At 46.3% G+C, this 8683-nt stretch overlaps 1 pseudogene; it reads left to right on the forward strand.

The window, feature by feature from the left end:
• Positions 1 to 4423: 4423 nt before the first annotated feature.
• On the forward strand, positions 4424 to 5595 carry LOC148526905 (protein kinase C theta type-like; annotated as a pseudogene).
• The last annotated feature ends 3088 nt before the right edge of the window (positions 5596 to 8683 follow it).

Here is an 8683-nt window from a genome sequence, read left to right on the forward strand (position 1 = left end):
GAAAAAGGTAGAATTTTTAATGAGTGGCTTAGAAGACATGGGAATGGCAAAAGCAAAAGTCCAGGTTTAGCACTAAAGTGCACTTGATTACTGTAGTGAGGATAATGGTAGAATGTCCAGATAGTGGCAGATAAGAACAGTCCAGGTATGCAGGTTAGTGAACTGAAATAAACACAGGCAGAGGTGATGAGTCCAGCTGGGAGTGAAATGGAGGTAGGGAGTCAGCAGGCTCAGGCAGGGGAAAAGGCAATGGAGGATGCAGGGTAGTCCAGAGGGTTATTTGGAGCTGACAAGCAGGTTGGCAGATAGCGTATACACAGGAACAAGAGGTGAGCACAGAGAACTCCCTCTCAGCTAGGCTGAGATACACGTTGCACTGGCAATGAAGGAAGGCTCTGGACCTTCCTAAATACCCCGTGCCGTGCTATGACTGGCTGGAGGGAACACATGACTCACCAGGATTGGGCAGTTGAATCACATGGTCAGAAGGCAAGATGGCGGCGCCCATGCCAAACGGAACGGAAACACCGCCAGGCCTCACCAGCCTCGAGTGACAATCTGCACGCACAGAACCACGCGCAGCCACAGCCCCTCGCCAAACACCAGCGCCACCGCCAGACACCCCCCGCCATAGTGACCTCACAGGTAATACCCGCCGACCACCATGCAGAGAGACCCTGGCCGTGACACTACCGCTGCAAAGCAGGAGCTGGCTAACGCAGCACTTACTGAAAACAGACCAGCCGAGGTTGGTTAACGTTAAGTCACCCCCTCGTCGGTAACAGCTGAGACTCCCTTTCCCTGAAAGCCCTTTGTGTGACTCACAGCAGCAATTACTTTTTTTTTTAAACAAAACTTTATTTAAAAACGGCCAACCTGACACAGCCAAAGCAGGTAACGGCAGCTACAGGAGGCGATATCAGCGCTGGAGAAGTCAGCAGACGGTAAGTGACATCTCCTCTTAGTAATACCTGGGACACTTAGCGCTGCCATAGGTGTTTATGGCAGCGCTAAGTGCCCCAGGTCCAGTGTGATATTGTAGCCTGCACTTAGCGCTGGCAGGCTGCAGGCAGAGAAAATCCCTTTAGTACATACTAAGAAGCGCTATGTATAGGGATTTTCTCTGCCTTTAGCATTTTTACCCCTTTTCTTCCCTTAGTACATAGAACCCTTAGTGAGGTGTGTGTATAGTGGTTATATGAGAGTTTTTGGCTAGTGGAATTGATTGCTGCTTGGTGTATGCTAGTGGAATTGATTGCTGCTTGGTGTGTGAAAGTTGTTTTATGCTTATTTGTTTTATTTTATTTATCTGTTTGTCTAATTTTTTTGTATTTCTTGATTGTCCTGTCAGTTTTCTTGATTTCTTGATCTTTTGTGCTGTCAGTTTTTTTTTTTGTGTGGGTAGTAGGAGAGAAGGTTTATGTTAGTTTGTCTTTTTTGTGTGTGTGTGTGTGTGTGTTTTGTGTCTGTATAGGGAGAAGGACAGGAATATGTTCAGGGCAGAGGAGAGGCAGGGAGAGAGTGAGGTGGAGGAGGGTGCTGCTCAGGAGCCCTATTGAGCAGTACAGGCAGCAGTGATGAAGCGCTTAGTCAGAGGGGCAAGACCAAGACGGGGCGCAGTGTGAAATTCTCTGTGGAGGAGAAAATGGCCCTTGTGCAGGAGAACATGAAATCCCACCGCATACTGTTTGGACGAAAGACTGCCAGCACATCGACTCTCCACAAGAATGCCATCTGGGCAGCGGCTGTGAGTGCAGTCAATATCTCCCAGGACATTAGGCATTCCCACAATGCTATAAAAAGCTACCCTGGCTGCATGCCACTGTGACTCACGGCTAGGGAAGCTGGTGCAGGTATCCATTAGTGGCTGAAATGTCACCATAACCTGAGTTAGATACCATAAGACTGTTGACTGGGATATCCCGAGAACTCTACCGGTCACAGACTGAAAATTACCAGTAGCCAGAAAGTGCAACACAGCCAGAAGCTTATGCAGGCCTGAGACAGAGGGCCGTGTTCAATCAGAGGTGAAAAGCCTTTTAGTCTGTTTTTTGGTGAAAATATTGCCTAAAAACATTTCGCGTAATTCAATTCCATGATGATTTCGCCTAAGCGGAAACTCGATGCATTGAATTCGCCAAAAAAGATTCTCCAATGAATAGCAAGTGAAAAGAAGTGCAAAATCTTTATTTTGGGGTGCAAACATGGGAAAAAGACTCAGAACCCTTGGGACAGCCCCCCAAAGGACAAATCTGCAAAAAATAACTAAGAACACCCCCAAAAAAGTCATTTTTGGAGTGAAAATGTAAAAAGTGGGGGAACAAGCATAAAAATAGTAAAAAAAGGCTTCTTGGGGGGCTGCAAGGATGGGTCAGGGGTTTTTGGGATTGAAGGTGAATTTTTCACATTTTTAAAAAGGTCACTTTAGAGTCATAAAAATACACTAGCACCCATTTTCAAGTTCCCCAAATTTGACAGGACTACTTATTTTCACCAAAAAATACTGCTTTATGCCACTTTTACAAAGACGCTAATATCAAGCAATTTGCACAACTTTATTATGGCTTTATTATTAGTACACATACAGTATATATTGATTTCCTTTGTTAGTGCATCTTTTTCTGGGGTACAGACTGATTTCCCCAATTCTTTCAGTAATTTTCGCCTGTTCCGCATTCGCCTTTTTCCGTTTTCTCCTGTTTTGCAATTGAATTAAGCGAAAAGCGGGGACGCGCACGGAATGAATTCGCCTCTGAAACAGGCAAATGAGGCGGAAAGTTGGACAGGCGAAAACTTTCTGACTTTTCGCCTCTAATTGAATACGGGTCAGAGTGGGAACGTGCCATGTCAGGGTCTAGGTCCAGTTTGACTTTGTCATACAGATGGAATATGTTGTAACGGTTCAGCCGTAACATCTGTATGACCTCGCCATATGCCAATGTGCTCAGGTTCAAACACCTCCTAAAAAACTGTGGCCTGTGCAGCCTTTGTAGTACCTGCATTACCTCATGAGCTTGCTCAGTTTCTTGCTCCAGGGTCCTTCCAGCCTGGTAGTAGAGCATCTGAAATCCCAGCCACATGCAGTGAATAGCACTGGTACTAAATTCTGCCATTTTTGCTTCACACAAATCAATGCAGCTGATTTATCCCCTTTTATAGGTATCATCATTGTTGTCTCAGTAATTGCAACTTGAAATAGCATTGAACACATGCAAATACTCACCTCAGGAGGTCGTCTATTTGAAAAGTTTATTTTGGTGAGAATTTGGTCATTTCCCATGCGAATTCCAAAACTCGATTCTTGGTAAATTTACGTGTTGTATTGTTTCCTCTGGAAAGTACTTGCGAGTTTGGCCGATGGTGTATTTGGTCGTGTTTTGTAAACTCATGTGAGTTTTGTTGTTTGTTTCCTGAAAGTTTGCACGTGTTTGCCCTTAGTAAATTTGCGAGTAGGGAAAACAGGCCAAACTCGCATGAGAATACAATCTCAAAATATGTCCCCGTTCTCAAATTTAGATCTCAGAAAATAAATCTTTTGTTCTGTAAGATTACTGGGCAGAGGTGTAATGAGGTTGGGGCAAGCAGGGCATGTGCCCTGGGCACCAGCGCTGTGGGGCACTGATATGACAACAGAACAGGGTGGCCACCTGTCCTGTATAATACAGGATCGTCTCAGAAATGCAAGCAACATGTTTGTCCCGTTTCCAGTTCTGCGCCCCACCGATGACTGTGTGAGCTGGAGCTCCGCCACTCTCAGTCATTCTGCGCCTATCACTGTCACATTGTCTGGATTCCTGAGGGTGCCTGAAGAAATGCCGGCACCGGCGGCTATAGTGCCCGAAAGGGGCAACAATTGAATTACTCTATTATTATAAACAATTGAATCACCCCCTCTGGCCCAATTACAATTTATTGTAATTGGCCAGAGGCTACTCTGCTGTTAGGTAGCCATCACTTGTGCAGGTTTCACTCTCACTGTGCCACAATGGTTCCCACCTGCTTCATCCTATGGGTTTACTGTTCATTTACTGCTATTGTTTATATCCTGAGTACTCCAGTCCACTCCATCATGTTGCTACCCCCCTCCCTCCCCCCGATCCCTTTCCTAGTACACCTCAACCCTTTGCTCACTAATTTGCTAATCCGTCCTTTCCCCTTCCATCATTTCCTTCTCTACTCCTTTAATGCCTCCTCACTCCATTCTGATACTCATCCTCTCCCCTTGCCCTTATCTCCGTCCCAGATCTAGGCCACCCTCAGCTCATCTTGTAGCTCTAGTGCGCATTCTGTTGGCTTGATTCAGCTTAGGACGGAATTGTAAAGCTGCACTCAGGCAGTTGACAGGAGAAACTCTGACATTGTTGAAGATCCAGGAGAGGGATGCAGTCATTGGGCAGGCCAGACAAACTTTTCAAAAAAAGAGATGACCAAAAAGAAATCACACAAAACAGTTATACAGAGACGCTGGAACAGGTTTGCTGGATTTCTAAAAAGGAAGAAAAATCAAATCATAACAGAAATTAGCAGAGGCCAAACAGGCATCCCATTGGTTCAGCAAACTGCCGAAGAGAGGTGCTCTATGCCCACCAGCCACCGAAGCCTAGACACTGTCCCTCTAACAATGGAAACATTTACTTTCTACTCAATACTTGGAGAGGGAGGTTATGGCAAAGTGATGCTGGCAACAGATGCTATTCGTAGAGAAAGAGTGGCAGTTAAAATCTTAAAGAAGAGATTACTAATAGAATATGAGGACAGTTTGGTAGAGTGTCAGGTCCTTGAGGTGGCATATGAGAGCATTTTTCTAATCCATGGTTATACAGCCTTCCACACAGAAAGCTATCTATACTGTGTAATGGAATGAGACCTCAGAGCTAGACCTCACCACAATAACATTTATGGCTGCTGAACTGGTTTGTGGACTGCAGTTTATGCATTCAAGAGGAATCATTCATCGGGACATAAAATTGGATAACATTTTGCTGACCACTGACGGTCATGTCAAGATCACCGACTTTGGTTTGGCCCTGTTGAATGTGTATGGAGATACCGATGCCACAGACTTTGGTGGGACACTGGCTATAATGCTCCTGAAATGATAAACTGCCAGCCAATCAGTGCAGGGGTAGACTGGTTCACATTTGGTGTTATTTTGTATATACTCACCATAGGATCACACCCTTTCCCTGGAGAGTCAACATCAGAGGTAGAGACAATGATCCTTACACATGAACCAGCATTCCCAGACCTTACTGATCCTGTAACAGAGGACATTGTAACAAAGCTTCTTGCAAAGAACAGTCCCTCCAGCTCGGGGTAAATGATAATGTGCGAGAATACCTCTTCTCTTTAATCAACTTCGAAGAGACAGAGACTGGAAAAACTGCATCTCCAGTCACACTCAAGGACTCAATGGATCTAGATAAAGAACAGCAAATTCCTGTGCCCAAAAGTGAAGTTTTCAAAGAACCAATTACTGCCACAAACCAGAGGCTTTTTGATAACATTCCATTTGTGTGCCCCATATGGGGTGAAACTTATCACAATGTGCCAATGGAAGCAGATACTATACCATCAGACGAAGAACTGCACTAAAGAAAATCTGTGGTCCTAAAAACATCTTTTCCTGCTACGTGTGCTGCCTGCCCCATCTTCTGCTATGTCCCTGGAGATGCAGTCTGTCACCTGCCCCGACCTCAGCTAACATCACTGGAGATGCACTGTCTGCCACCTGCCCCGACCTCGGCTACATCCCAAGAGATGCATTGTCTGCTGCTTGCCTCAACCTCAGCTAACATCCCAGGAGATGAACTGTCAGCTGCCTGCCGCGACCTTGGCTAACATCACTGGAGATGCACTTTCTGCCACCTGCCCCTACCTCTGCTACATCCCAGGAGATGCACTGTCTGCTGCCTGCCCGGACCTTGGCTATGTCCCTGGAGATGCACTGTGTGCTGCCTGCCCTTACCTTGGCTACATCGCAGGAGATGCACTGTCTGCCACCTGCACCGAACTTAGCTACGTCCTAGGAGATGCACTGTAAGTTGCCTGCCCAGACCTTGGCTATGTCCCTGGAGATGCACTGTCTACCGCCTGCCCTGACCTTGAGTACATCCCATGAGATGCACTGTCTGCCACCTGCCCCAACCTCAGCTATGTCCCTGGAGATGCACTGTCTGCCACCTGCTTCTACCTTGGCTACATCCCAGGAGATGCACTGTCTGCCGCCTGCCCCGACCTCAGCTATGTCCTTTGAGATGCACTGTCTGCCGCCTGCCCTGACCTCAGCTATGTCCCTGGAGATGCACCTGCCTCTACCTTGGTATGTCCCAGGAGATGCATTGTCTGCTGCCTGCCCCATCCTTGGCTATGTCCCTGGAGATGCACTGTATGCTGTCTGCCCCTATATTGGCTATGTCCCAGGAGATGCACTGTCTTCCACCTGCCTCTCTACCATTGCTACATCCCAGTAGTTAGTGCCTCTGCTGCCTGCCCTGACCCTGGCTATGTCCCTGGGGATGCACTGTCTGCCGCCTGCCCCGACCTCAGCTATATCCCTGGAGATGCACTGTTTGCCACCTGACTCTACCTTGGCTACATCCCAGGAGATGCATTGTCTGCCCCAACCTTGGCTATGCCCCTGGAGATGCACTGTATGCTGTCTGCCCATACCTTGCTACATCCCAAGAAATGCACTATCTGCCACCTGCACCGAACTTAGCTACATCCCAGGAGATGCACTGTAAGTTGCCTGTTCAGACCTTGGCTATGTCCCTGGAGATGCACTGTCTTCCGCCTGCCCTGACCTCAGGTACATCTCAGGAGATGCTCTGTCTGCCGCCTGCCTCGACCTTGGCTACATCCTAGGAGATGCACTGTCTGCCACCGGCCCCGACCTTGGCTATGTCCCTGGAAATGCACAATTGATCCTTTTACTGAATTATATACATTGCTTATTTTAAATAAAGTTTAAAAAATACATAAAGGTATCTTGCTTAAATATATGTGGATTTACTTTGCTTCAACCCCAAAATAAGTAAAAAAATGTGGAAGAAATAAATAGGGGCATGATAGGGCTAAAAGAAGCTTTATCCTTAAAAGGAAAAACATAGAGGGCCTGATTCAAAGGTGCACATAATTTGAGGCAGATTTACTGTGAAACTAATGAAGCTTAAGCTTCATGGCCCCTTACCCCGGAGGGGCCCTGGAGCAAATTTTTTTTTAATGATTGAATTTTTCAACAAAATCAATTGAGTTTTTAAAGTCTGTGTTATTAAAATAAGGTTATTTTAGTGAAAAAAATCATAAGCCAATGGGTTGAAGAACTTACTATTGACCTTAGAATATTCTCTACCGCAGTGAATGTGTGTGTGTGTGTGGGGGGGGGGGGGTTCTGAGTACCCAGAAGTCCCCACTGATCAGTACAGGCCAGCACTCTATCTACAGCTCCAATCAGAGGATGGCTCCTATGAGCCGGCCAGGTGCAGAATAGAGAGCTGCTGTCAGTGTCATTGCTGAGTGCAGTACTGCCTAGTGCCACTAGATGTTCCCATCTCCATTTGTGCTGTCCCATCTGCCAGAAGTCATCCATGCAGTGCTGATCACAAACTGAAAGCTCAGATGAATGAGGGATGGCATTCAGCTCAGAGGTGGGAGCATGCACCGTGGGGGAGAGACCTGACAGGGGAATTCCACTCAGGAGGATCAATAGCTGGGATCCTACAGAAGAAGTGAGTATGTTTTGGTTTTGTATGTGATCTATCTACAGTCTCTCTTTCTCTGGAGGGTTTCTGTGTCTATCTATCTATCTATCTATCTATCTATCTATCTATCTATCTATCTATCTATCTATCTATCTATCTGTCTCTCACTCTCTGGGGGTTCTTTATCTATCTATTGTCTCTATTTCTGGGGGGTTTCTACATCTATATAACTATCTACAGTCTCTGACGCTTTCAGGTTTTTTTACATCTATATATAGTCTCTTACTCTCTGGGGGGTATCTATCTATCTATATTCTCTCACTCTCTGGAGGGTTTATACATCTATCTATTTATCTATCTATTTACTGTACAGTATCTACCTACAGTCTCACTTTCTGAGGGATTTCTACATCTATCTATCTATCTACAGTCTCTCACTCTCTGGGGGGTTTCTACAACTATCTATCTATAGTCTGTCACTTTCTGGGGTGGGGTTTCCAGTGTCTCATTCGCTGGTGGACTTCTATACTTATTTATCTATATCGATTGATCGATCTATCTACAGTCTCTCACTCTCTGAGCGGGTTTCTACATCTATCTATCTACTGCACTCAAGCTGTACTTGACAATGTCTATCATGAGCTGTGAAGCAGAAAGGAATTTCTGAAAGCTTTCCTTTATAAAGAACAAATTTTGGTCTACCATGACTGAAGAGCGCTTAAATTCTTTATGCATATAGGGCCTGATTCAGACCCACTCGCGAGCGGCTGTCCGCTCGCAAGTGGGTCGATGTTATGCATTGAGCATGTGCACGACGGAGGGAGCTCCGTCGTGAGCATGCGCCAGACGCGACGAGCGAAGGAAAGTTCTTCGCTCGTTGTGTCTTATCAAAGGGGGCGTGTTGTCGATGTTGATTGACAGCACGCCCCCTTTGGTGGGCGTGCCTCCCTGACGGGGGCGTTCCCATGGGAACGCCTCCC

The sequence above is a fragment of the Taudactylus pleione genome, unplaced genomic scaffold (genome assembly GCF_031769625.1).
Source record: "Taudactylus pleione unplaced genomic scaffold, aTauple2 ptg000093l, whole genome shotgun sequence".
Lineage (NCBI taxonomy): Eukaryota > Metazoa > Chordata > Amphibia > Anura > Myobatrachidae > Taudactylus > Taudactylus pleione.